Raw genomic sequence first — 7,830 nt, 5'->3', positions numbered from 1 at the left:
CGTCAAGTGACGTCATGAGTTTGACACCCATGCCCTAGCCTATACCATTTCAGACAGATGGCTGTCCAGTCTCTTCTTAAAAACTTCCAGTGTTGGAGCATTCACAACCTCTGGAGGCAGGTTGTTCCACTGATTAATTGTTCCAACGGCAAGGACATTTCTCCTTAGTTCCAGGATGCTTCTCTCCTTGATTAGTTTCCATCCATTGCTACTTGTCCTGCCTTCGGACACTCTGGAGAATAGCTTGACTCCCTCTTCTTTGTGGCAGCCCCTGAGATATTGGAACACTGCTATCATGTCACCCCTTGCCCTTCTCTTCATTAAACTAGACATAGTTTAGCTTGTATCCTACATGGATAAATTTCAAAAGCTGTAATAAGTAACAGAATAACAGAGTTGGAAGAGACCTTTGAGGTCTTCTAGTCCAACCCCCTGCTCAAGCAGAAGACCCTATACTATTCCAGACAAGTGGCTCTCCAGACTCTTCTTAAAAGCCTCCAGTGATGGAGCACCCACAACATCTGAAGCTAAATTATTCCACTCATTAATTTTTCTCACTGTTAGGAAATTTCTCCTTAGTTCTAGGGTGCTTCTCTCCTTGATTAGTTTCCATCCATTATTTCTTGTCTTGCCTTATGGTGCTTTTGAAAATAGATTAATCTTCTGTTCTATGTATGTATATAGTAATTCTATATAAATGTAGGCTTAAAAACATTTTAAAAGTTTTTGTAGTTTTTCACTAATTATTGTCACAAATGCCAAGAAAGTGACAGTTTTACTGTATCTTCCTTTTTCTTCCATTTGCCCTCCTTTCCAATTATCTATGTCTTTCTTTGCCTGTTCACATATCTGGTAACTCAATGCTATGTTCTTTGAGAAAGCAAGGAGAGGAGATTGATGCAAGGATATTTTATGACTTTGCAGGATACAGTGAAAAGAGACCATCATCCTCCACTAAATGAGGAAGTCGCAAAGCAGGTAATGATGGCAAGAGCAGAGATTAGCAGAGCAAAGTATATTTGTTGCGTTCTAATTGACTCCCCACTCTGGGGGACAGATTTTCTGATCTGGCAAATGTTTATTCTGATTTTTAATTAAAAATTCTTATGAACATTCTAAAGATTGAACCAAGGGCAGATTAAGGTTACATTTACTTTTTTACATTTTACATAACGGCTTCTACCTCTTAATTGCTAAAAGCCCAATGTCAATGCTGCTAACATTGGATGTTCTTGCTTTGACAAAAGATGAAGAAGCAGCTATTTCATATTTCTGCTTGTGTATCACTTTTAGAGTTAAAGTTAGTTGAAGAAGGGAGGGGGGAAGGAAGAATGTACGAGAAATTAGTTAGACATAAACAACAGTAGCGGAATAGTTTCAAGGCTGAATGTAACAAGAGACGATAAGTAAGAACTGGGGCGTTTACGCTAAGGATGGAGAACTAATCCTTCCAATTGGAGAATGTGATTAATGACAGCAATGAAAGGAGGAGAATTGTGTTTAATATTATTGTGCTAAGGGGAGGGGAATTCAGATTCCAGCTTCTCACAAGCATTGCCGATGTTATAGGGCTCTAATAAAAGACTTTTAAGGTAAACAGTGCCTCAGAGTTCTTTGAAGAGCTCATCCATTGGAAACTTGACACCTGAGATGTTCACAGGCTGTTGGTCTCTTTCAGGACAAAGGACCAAGCTTTCACCTTAAATGGCCATTTATCCATGCAACTACTGGGAAGAAAGCTTCTCTTCGTGGAAGATCCCAATGTTATTACAAGCATTCTGAGTTTATTAACCAGGGTGAAGAGGTGAGGGAGAAAAGTTGAGACAGTGACTCCAGCTAGTGCCACTTTTCCCCTCTGAAAAAATTGAAATGTAGGTAGATTTTGTTTTGGAGTTATCTTGTGGCTCAAATGAAGTAAAACCAAGGTCCCCAACCTTTCCAGCTTGGCGGCCCAGTGTGGCACAGGGGGGTCAGCATGTGAGCCACAGGTGCACGTGCTTATGCACAGCTCCATTTGTGCGAGCAGCAGGTGTGCGTGCCCTACACTCACACAAATGGAGCTTCTTGAGAAAAGACAAGGTGCTTGCACTTGCGTGTGAAGCTCCACTCGTGTGAGCAAAGGGCGCTTGAGCGGAGGCTGCTGAAGCTCCACACGTGAGCACAAGCACCCTTCAGTTGTGAGAATGGAGCTTCACACACACACACACACACGCTTGCCCATCTTTCCCATGGTCCTGTTTTGAACAGGTCATGGCCTGATAGTGGGCCATGGCCTGTGGATTGGGGATCCCCGAAGTAAAAGGTACAATTAACTTCCACCGTTACAGAATTATTGTTAATCCCTATTGAGGAATTTTTTGGCTGTTGACTTGTTAATAACACAGCTTGATGGCTGTGTCCAGTTCTGATGGAAGATTCTCTTTCAATGTCAGGATCTGCTCTGCTTAATCATCTGCTTCTGAAATTCCCTTTCCTGGACTCTCCTTGTTGATTCAAGCATCTGAAAAGGAAATTGTAGGTGCTTCAGAAATGAGAAAGAAAGATCAGTTTTGTTGTTTGCCATGTTTCCCGTGCTCATCATCCAAGCAAGCCATTGTTTAAATTTTCAGATCAGTTTTGGATTTCCTGAAAGCAACCCAGCAAATGGAGAATATTGTTTACCGTGAACTTTTTCTTGATGTACCATTTTAAAAAAAATAGTTTTTGAGAAATGCTATTCAAACTAAGTCTTCCATATATATTTTATTAGCATCATGTCACAAAAGAAAAGCATAAGGTCAGTTAAGAATAGATCCTTCTGCCTCATTTATTTAACTAGATGAATAATATCTGTATGATGTGTCAATGCAAAATACATGCAAAGCTGAAAAGTTATTAGTGCTGTTCCCCACCCCGCCTGGTCTACTTTGTTCTTGAGAACAATGGAATATTTAGGCCATCTGGTGGCAAGGGGAGAATTGGCAATCCAATTTCCTAATTAAAATAAATGTACAAGAGCATGTTGGTGTGGGTACCTCTGTGTGAGATAAACTAAAGGATTCAAAATAGACTGCAAGGCAATTTATTCCTACATGGCTACAATAGTTCAAAACGGATGACCACCAAATTGGAAGAGGGATTTCAGAACGGCTCCATTCCCTCCGAGAAAAAAGAATGGGTTGTGGCTGGCCTGCACTCTTTCTGCCATCGATCAATAATGCCTTTTTGTTCAAACCTCCCTTCAGTCTCTGGATTCACCTCCAAGTACTCGGTTGTCTCAACTGTTATGAAAACTAGGTATTTGTATTTGCTTATCTTCTTCCAATTCTAGCTGTCCTTTTACCTCTTAATATCTTGCAATCTAAGCACACAAGTAGAAAATATCTGATGGAGCAACTTTGCTCAATTTGAGAATTTGGGAAAGAACAACCTGAAAGAACAACTATTTGTAAACTCAACATATATTGCCTTTCACATTTTGGAAAAGCAAATGTGCTTTCTCAGATTTGGCTACATTTGTCAGGAATGCAAGCTATCCCTCTTTCTATAATGAAACTCACTGGGAATCTGGGAGGAATAATCCACCAAAGAAAAGAAGCTAAATTAACCATTAAATTTTGGGCCACAATCTTGGTTCTTATGTTGCCATTTGCACTTTGTTCAGTTTTTGATAGAATATTGGATGATAACTTGTGGATGGTATACATTTGGGAAATATAATAAGTTTATGTTATCTAAATGTATATATTAGGACAAATTCAAAATCTGTTTGAATCTTTATCATATTATTTTCCTTATGAAAGCAAGTACAAGCTTTCTAAACTAAAATAAATCGTCATTGAATTCTTCCTATGATTTCACTGGGTTTCACAAGTTTGTGTATTTGTTTTATGAATAAGACCTTCTTTTCATAAAATCATAATCAAACATCTCATTACAAATAGTGTAGAATAAATTATTATATGGGAATGCATGCTTGAGCATATTTTGTGTTGTTGTTAGCTGCGAAGTCATGTCCGACCCATCACGACCCCATGGACAACGTTCCTCCAGGCCTTCCTGTCCTCTACCATCTGCTGGAGTCCATTTAAGCTCACGCCTACTGCTTCAGTGACTCCATCCAGCCACCTCATTCTCTGTCATCCCCTTCTTCTATTGCCCTCAATCTTTCCCAGCATTAGGCTCTTCTCCAGTGAGTCCTTCCTTCTCATCAGGTGTCCCAAGTATTTGAGTTTTAGCTTCAGGATCTGGCCTTCTAAAGAGCAGTCAAGGTTGATCTCCTCTAGGACTGACCGGTTTGATCGCCTTGCAGTCCAAGGGACTCACAGGAGTCTTCTCCAGCACCATAGTTCAAAGGCCTTGATTCTTTGACTCTTTTATGGTCCAACTTTCACTGCCATACATTGCAACTGGGAAGACCATAGCCTTGACTATACGCACTTTTGTTGGCAGGGTGATGTCTCTGCTTTTTAGTGTGCTGTCTAGATTTGCCATGGCTTTCCTCCCCAGGAGCAAGCATCTTTTAATTTCTTGGCTACAGTCCCCATCTGCAGTGATCTTGGAGCCCAGGAAAATAAAATCTGTCACTACCTCCATTTCTTCCCCATCTATTTGCCAGGAATTGAGAGGGCCGGATGCCAGGATCTTGGTTTTCTTAATGTTAAGTTTCAACCCAACTTTTGCACTCTCCTTCTTCACCCGCAACAAGAGGCTCTTTAGTTCTTCTTCACTTTTTGCCATTTTGTTGTTGTTGTTAGCTGCGAAGTCGTGTCCGACCCATCGCGACCCTATGGACAACATTCCTCCAGGCCTTCCTGTCTTCTACCATCTTCTGGAGTCCATCTAAGCTCACGCCTACTGTTTCAGTGACTCCATCCAGCCACCTCATTCTCTGTCGTCCCCTTCTTCTATTGCCCTCGATCTTTCCCAGCATTAGGCTCTTCTCCAGTGAGTCCTTCCTTCTCATTAGGTGGCCAAAGTATTTGAGTTTTAGCTTCAGGATCTGGCCTTCTAAAGAGCAGTCAGGATTGATCTCCTCTAGGACTGACCGGTTTGATCGCCTTGCAGTCCAAGGGACTCGCAGGAGTCTTCTCCAGCACCATAGTTCAAAGGCCTCAATTCTTTGGCGCTCAGCCTTTCTTATGGTCCAACTTTCACTGCCATACATTGCAACTGGGAAGACCATAGCCTTGACTATACGCACTTTTGTTGACAGGGTGATGTCTCTGCTTTTTAGTGTGCTGTCTAGATTTGCCATGGCTTTCCTCCCCAGGAGCAAGCGTCTTTTAATTTCTTGGCTACAGTCCCCATCTGCAGTGATCTTGGAGCCCAGGAAAACAAAATCTGTCACTACCTCCATTTCTTCCCCATCTATTTGCCAGGAATTGAGAGGGCCAGTTGCCATGATCATGGTTTTCTTAATGTTAAGTTTCAACCCAAGTTTTGCACTCTCCTTCTTCACCCGCAACAAGAGGCTCTTTAGTTCTTCTTCACTTTCTGCCATTAGAGTGGTATCATCTGCGTATCTTAGGTTGTTGATATTTCTTCCGGCAATCTTAATTCCAACTTTTGATTCATCTAGCCCTGCCTTTCTCATGATGTGCTCTGCATATAAGTTAAATAGGCAGGGCGACAGTATACAGCCTTGCCGGACTCCTTTCCCAATTTTGAACCAATCAGTGGTTCCGTGTCCAGTTCTCACTGTTGCTTCTTGACCCGCATATAGGTTTCTCAAGAGACAAATAAGATGGTCTGGTACTCCCATCTCTTTAAGAACTTGCCACAGTTTGTTATGATCCACACAATCAAAGGCTTTAGCATAGTCAATGAAGCAGAAGTAGATGTTTTTCTGGAACTCCCTAGCTTTCTCCATGATCCAGCGTATGTTGGCAATTTGATCTCTAGTTCCTCTGCCTCTTCGAAATCCTGCCTGTACTTCTGGTAGTTCTCGATCCACATACTGCTGAAGTCTAGCTTGTAGGATTTTAAGCATGACTTTACTAGCATGAGAAATGAGTGCAATGGTGCGATAGTTTGAACATTCTTTGGCACTGCCTTTCTTTGGAATTGGAATGTAAACTGATCTTTTCCAATCCTGTGGCCACTGTTGAGTTTTCCAAATTTGCTGGCAAATTGAGTGTAGCACTTTTACTGCACTGTCTTTTAAGATTTTGAATAGCTCAGCTGGAATACTGTCACCTCCACTAGCTTTGTTGTTGCTCAGCTTTTCTAAGGCCCACTTCACCTCACATTCTAGGATGTCTGGCTCGAGGTCAGTGACCACATCATTGTGATTATCTGGGACGTTAAGCTCATTCTTGTATAGTTCTTCTGTGTAATTTTGCCACCTCTTCTTAATCTCTTCTGCCTCTGTTAGGTCCCTGCCATTTTGGTCCTTTATCATGCCCATTTTTGCATTAAACGTTCCCTTCATCTCTCCAATTTTCTTGAAAAGATCTCTGGTCCTCCCTATTCTATTGTTTTCTTCTATTTCTTTGCACTGTTCATTTAAGAAGGCATTCTTATCTCTTCTAGCTATTCTCTGGAATTCTGCATTCAATTGGGCATATCTATGTTTTTCTCCCTTGCCTTTCGCTTCCCTCCTTTCCTCAGCTATTTGCAAAGCTTCCTCAGACAGCCATTTTGCTTTCTTGCATTTCTTTTTCTTTGGGATAGTTTTGGTTGCTACCTGTTGTACAATGTCGCGAACCTCTGTCCATAGTTCTTCAGGCACTCTGTCTATCAGATCTAATTCCTTAAATCTATTTGTCACCTCTACTGTATATTCAACAGGGATATGATTTAATTCATACCTGACTGGCCTAGTGCTTTTCCCTACTTTCTTCAGTTTAAGCCTAAACTTTGCAAGGAGAAGCTCATGGTCTGAGCCACAGTCAGCTCCTGGTCTTGTTTTTACCGACTGTATAGAGCTTCTCCATCTTTGGCTGCAGAGCATATAGTCAATCTGATTTCTGTGTTGACCGTCTGGTGATGTCCATGTGTAGAGCCGTCTCTTGGGTTGTTGGAAAAGAGTGTTTGCTATGACCATCGTATTCTCTTGACAAAATTCTATCAGCCTGTGCCCTGCTTCATTTTGTACTCCAAGGCCAAACTTGCCTGTTATTCCAGTTATCTTTTGGCTTCCTACTTTAGCATTCCAATCCCCCATGATGATAAGGACATCATTTTTTGGTGTTACTTCTATAAGGTGCTGTAGGGCTTCATAGAACCGGTCAATTTCATCCTCTTCAGCACTGGTGGTTGGGGCATAGACTTGGACTACTGTGATATTGAATGGTTTGCCTTGGATTCGAACTGAGATCATTCTGTCATTTTGAGGATTGTATCCCAGTATTGATTTTCCTACTCTTTTATTGACTATGAAGGCTACTCCATTTCTTCTGAGGGATTCTTGCCCGCAGTAGTATACCTGATGGTCATCTGAATTAAATTCACCCATTCCTGTCCATTTTAGTTCGCTGATACCTAAGATGTCGATGTTCAGTCTTGTCATCTCTTGTTTGACCACGTCCAGCTTTCCTTGATTCATGGATCTTACATTCCAGGTTCCTATGGAGAAAAAATCTTTACAGCATCGGACTTTCCTTTCACCACCAGACATATCCACAGCTGAGCGTCCTTTCGGCTTTGGCCCAGTCGCTTCATTCTTTCTGGCGCTACTAGTACTAGCCCTCTGCTCTTCCCCAGTAGCATATTGGACGCCTTCTGACCTGAGGGGCTCATCTTCCAGCGTCATATCGTTTTGCCTTTTGGTACTGTCCATAGGGTTTTCATGGCAAAGATACTGGAGTGGGTTGCCATTTCCTTCTCCAGTGGATCACGTTTTGTCAG

At 41.7% G+C, this 7,830-nt stretch overlaps 1 long non-coding RNA gene across 1 annotated transcript in view; it reads right to left on the bottom strand.

Annotated features, from left to right (window-relative positions):
• Positions 1-1,234: 1,234 nt before the first annotated feature.
• LOC308670541 overlaps positions 1,235-7,830 on the bottom strand; it is a 28,859-nt gene continuing 22,263 nt past the window's right edge. Inside the window, exon 4 of the long non-coding RNA XR_014027033.1 lies at positions 1,235-2,500. This is a non-coding gene — a long non-coding RNA (uncharacterized lncRNA). The remainder of the gene's footprint in view (positions 2,501-7,830) is intronic.

This window comes from Vipera berus (assembly GCF_964194415.1).
Source record: "Vipera berus genome assembly, chromosome: 7".
NCBI lineage: Eukaryota > Metazoa > Chordata > Lepidosauria > Squamata > Viperidae > Vipera > Vipera berus.
This window is presented reverse-complemented; position numbering and strand designations above follow the sequence as displayed.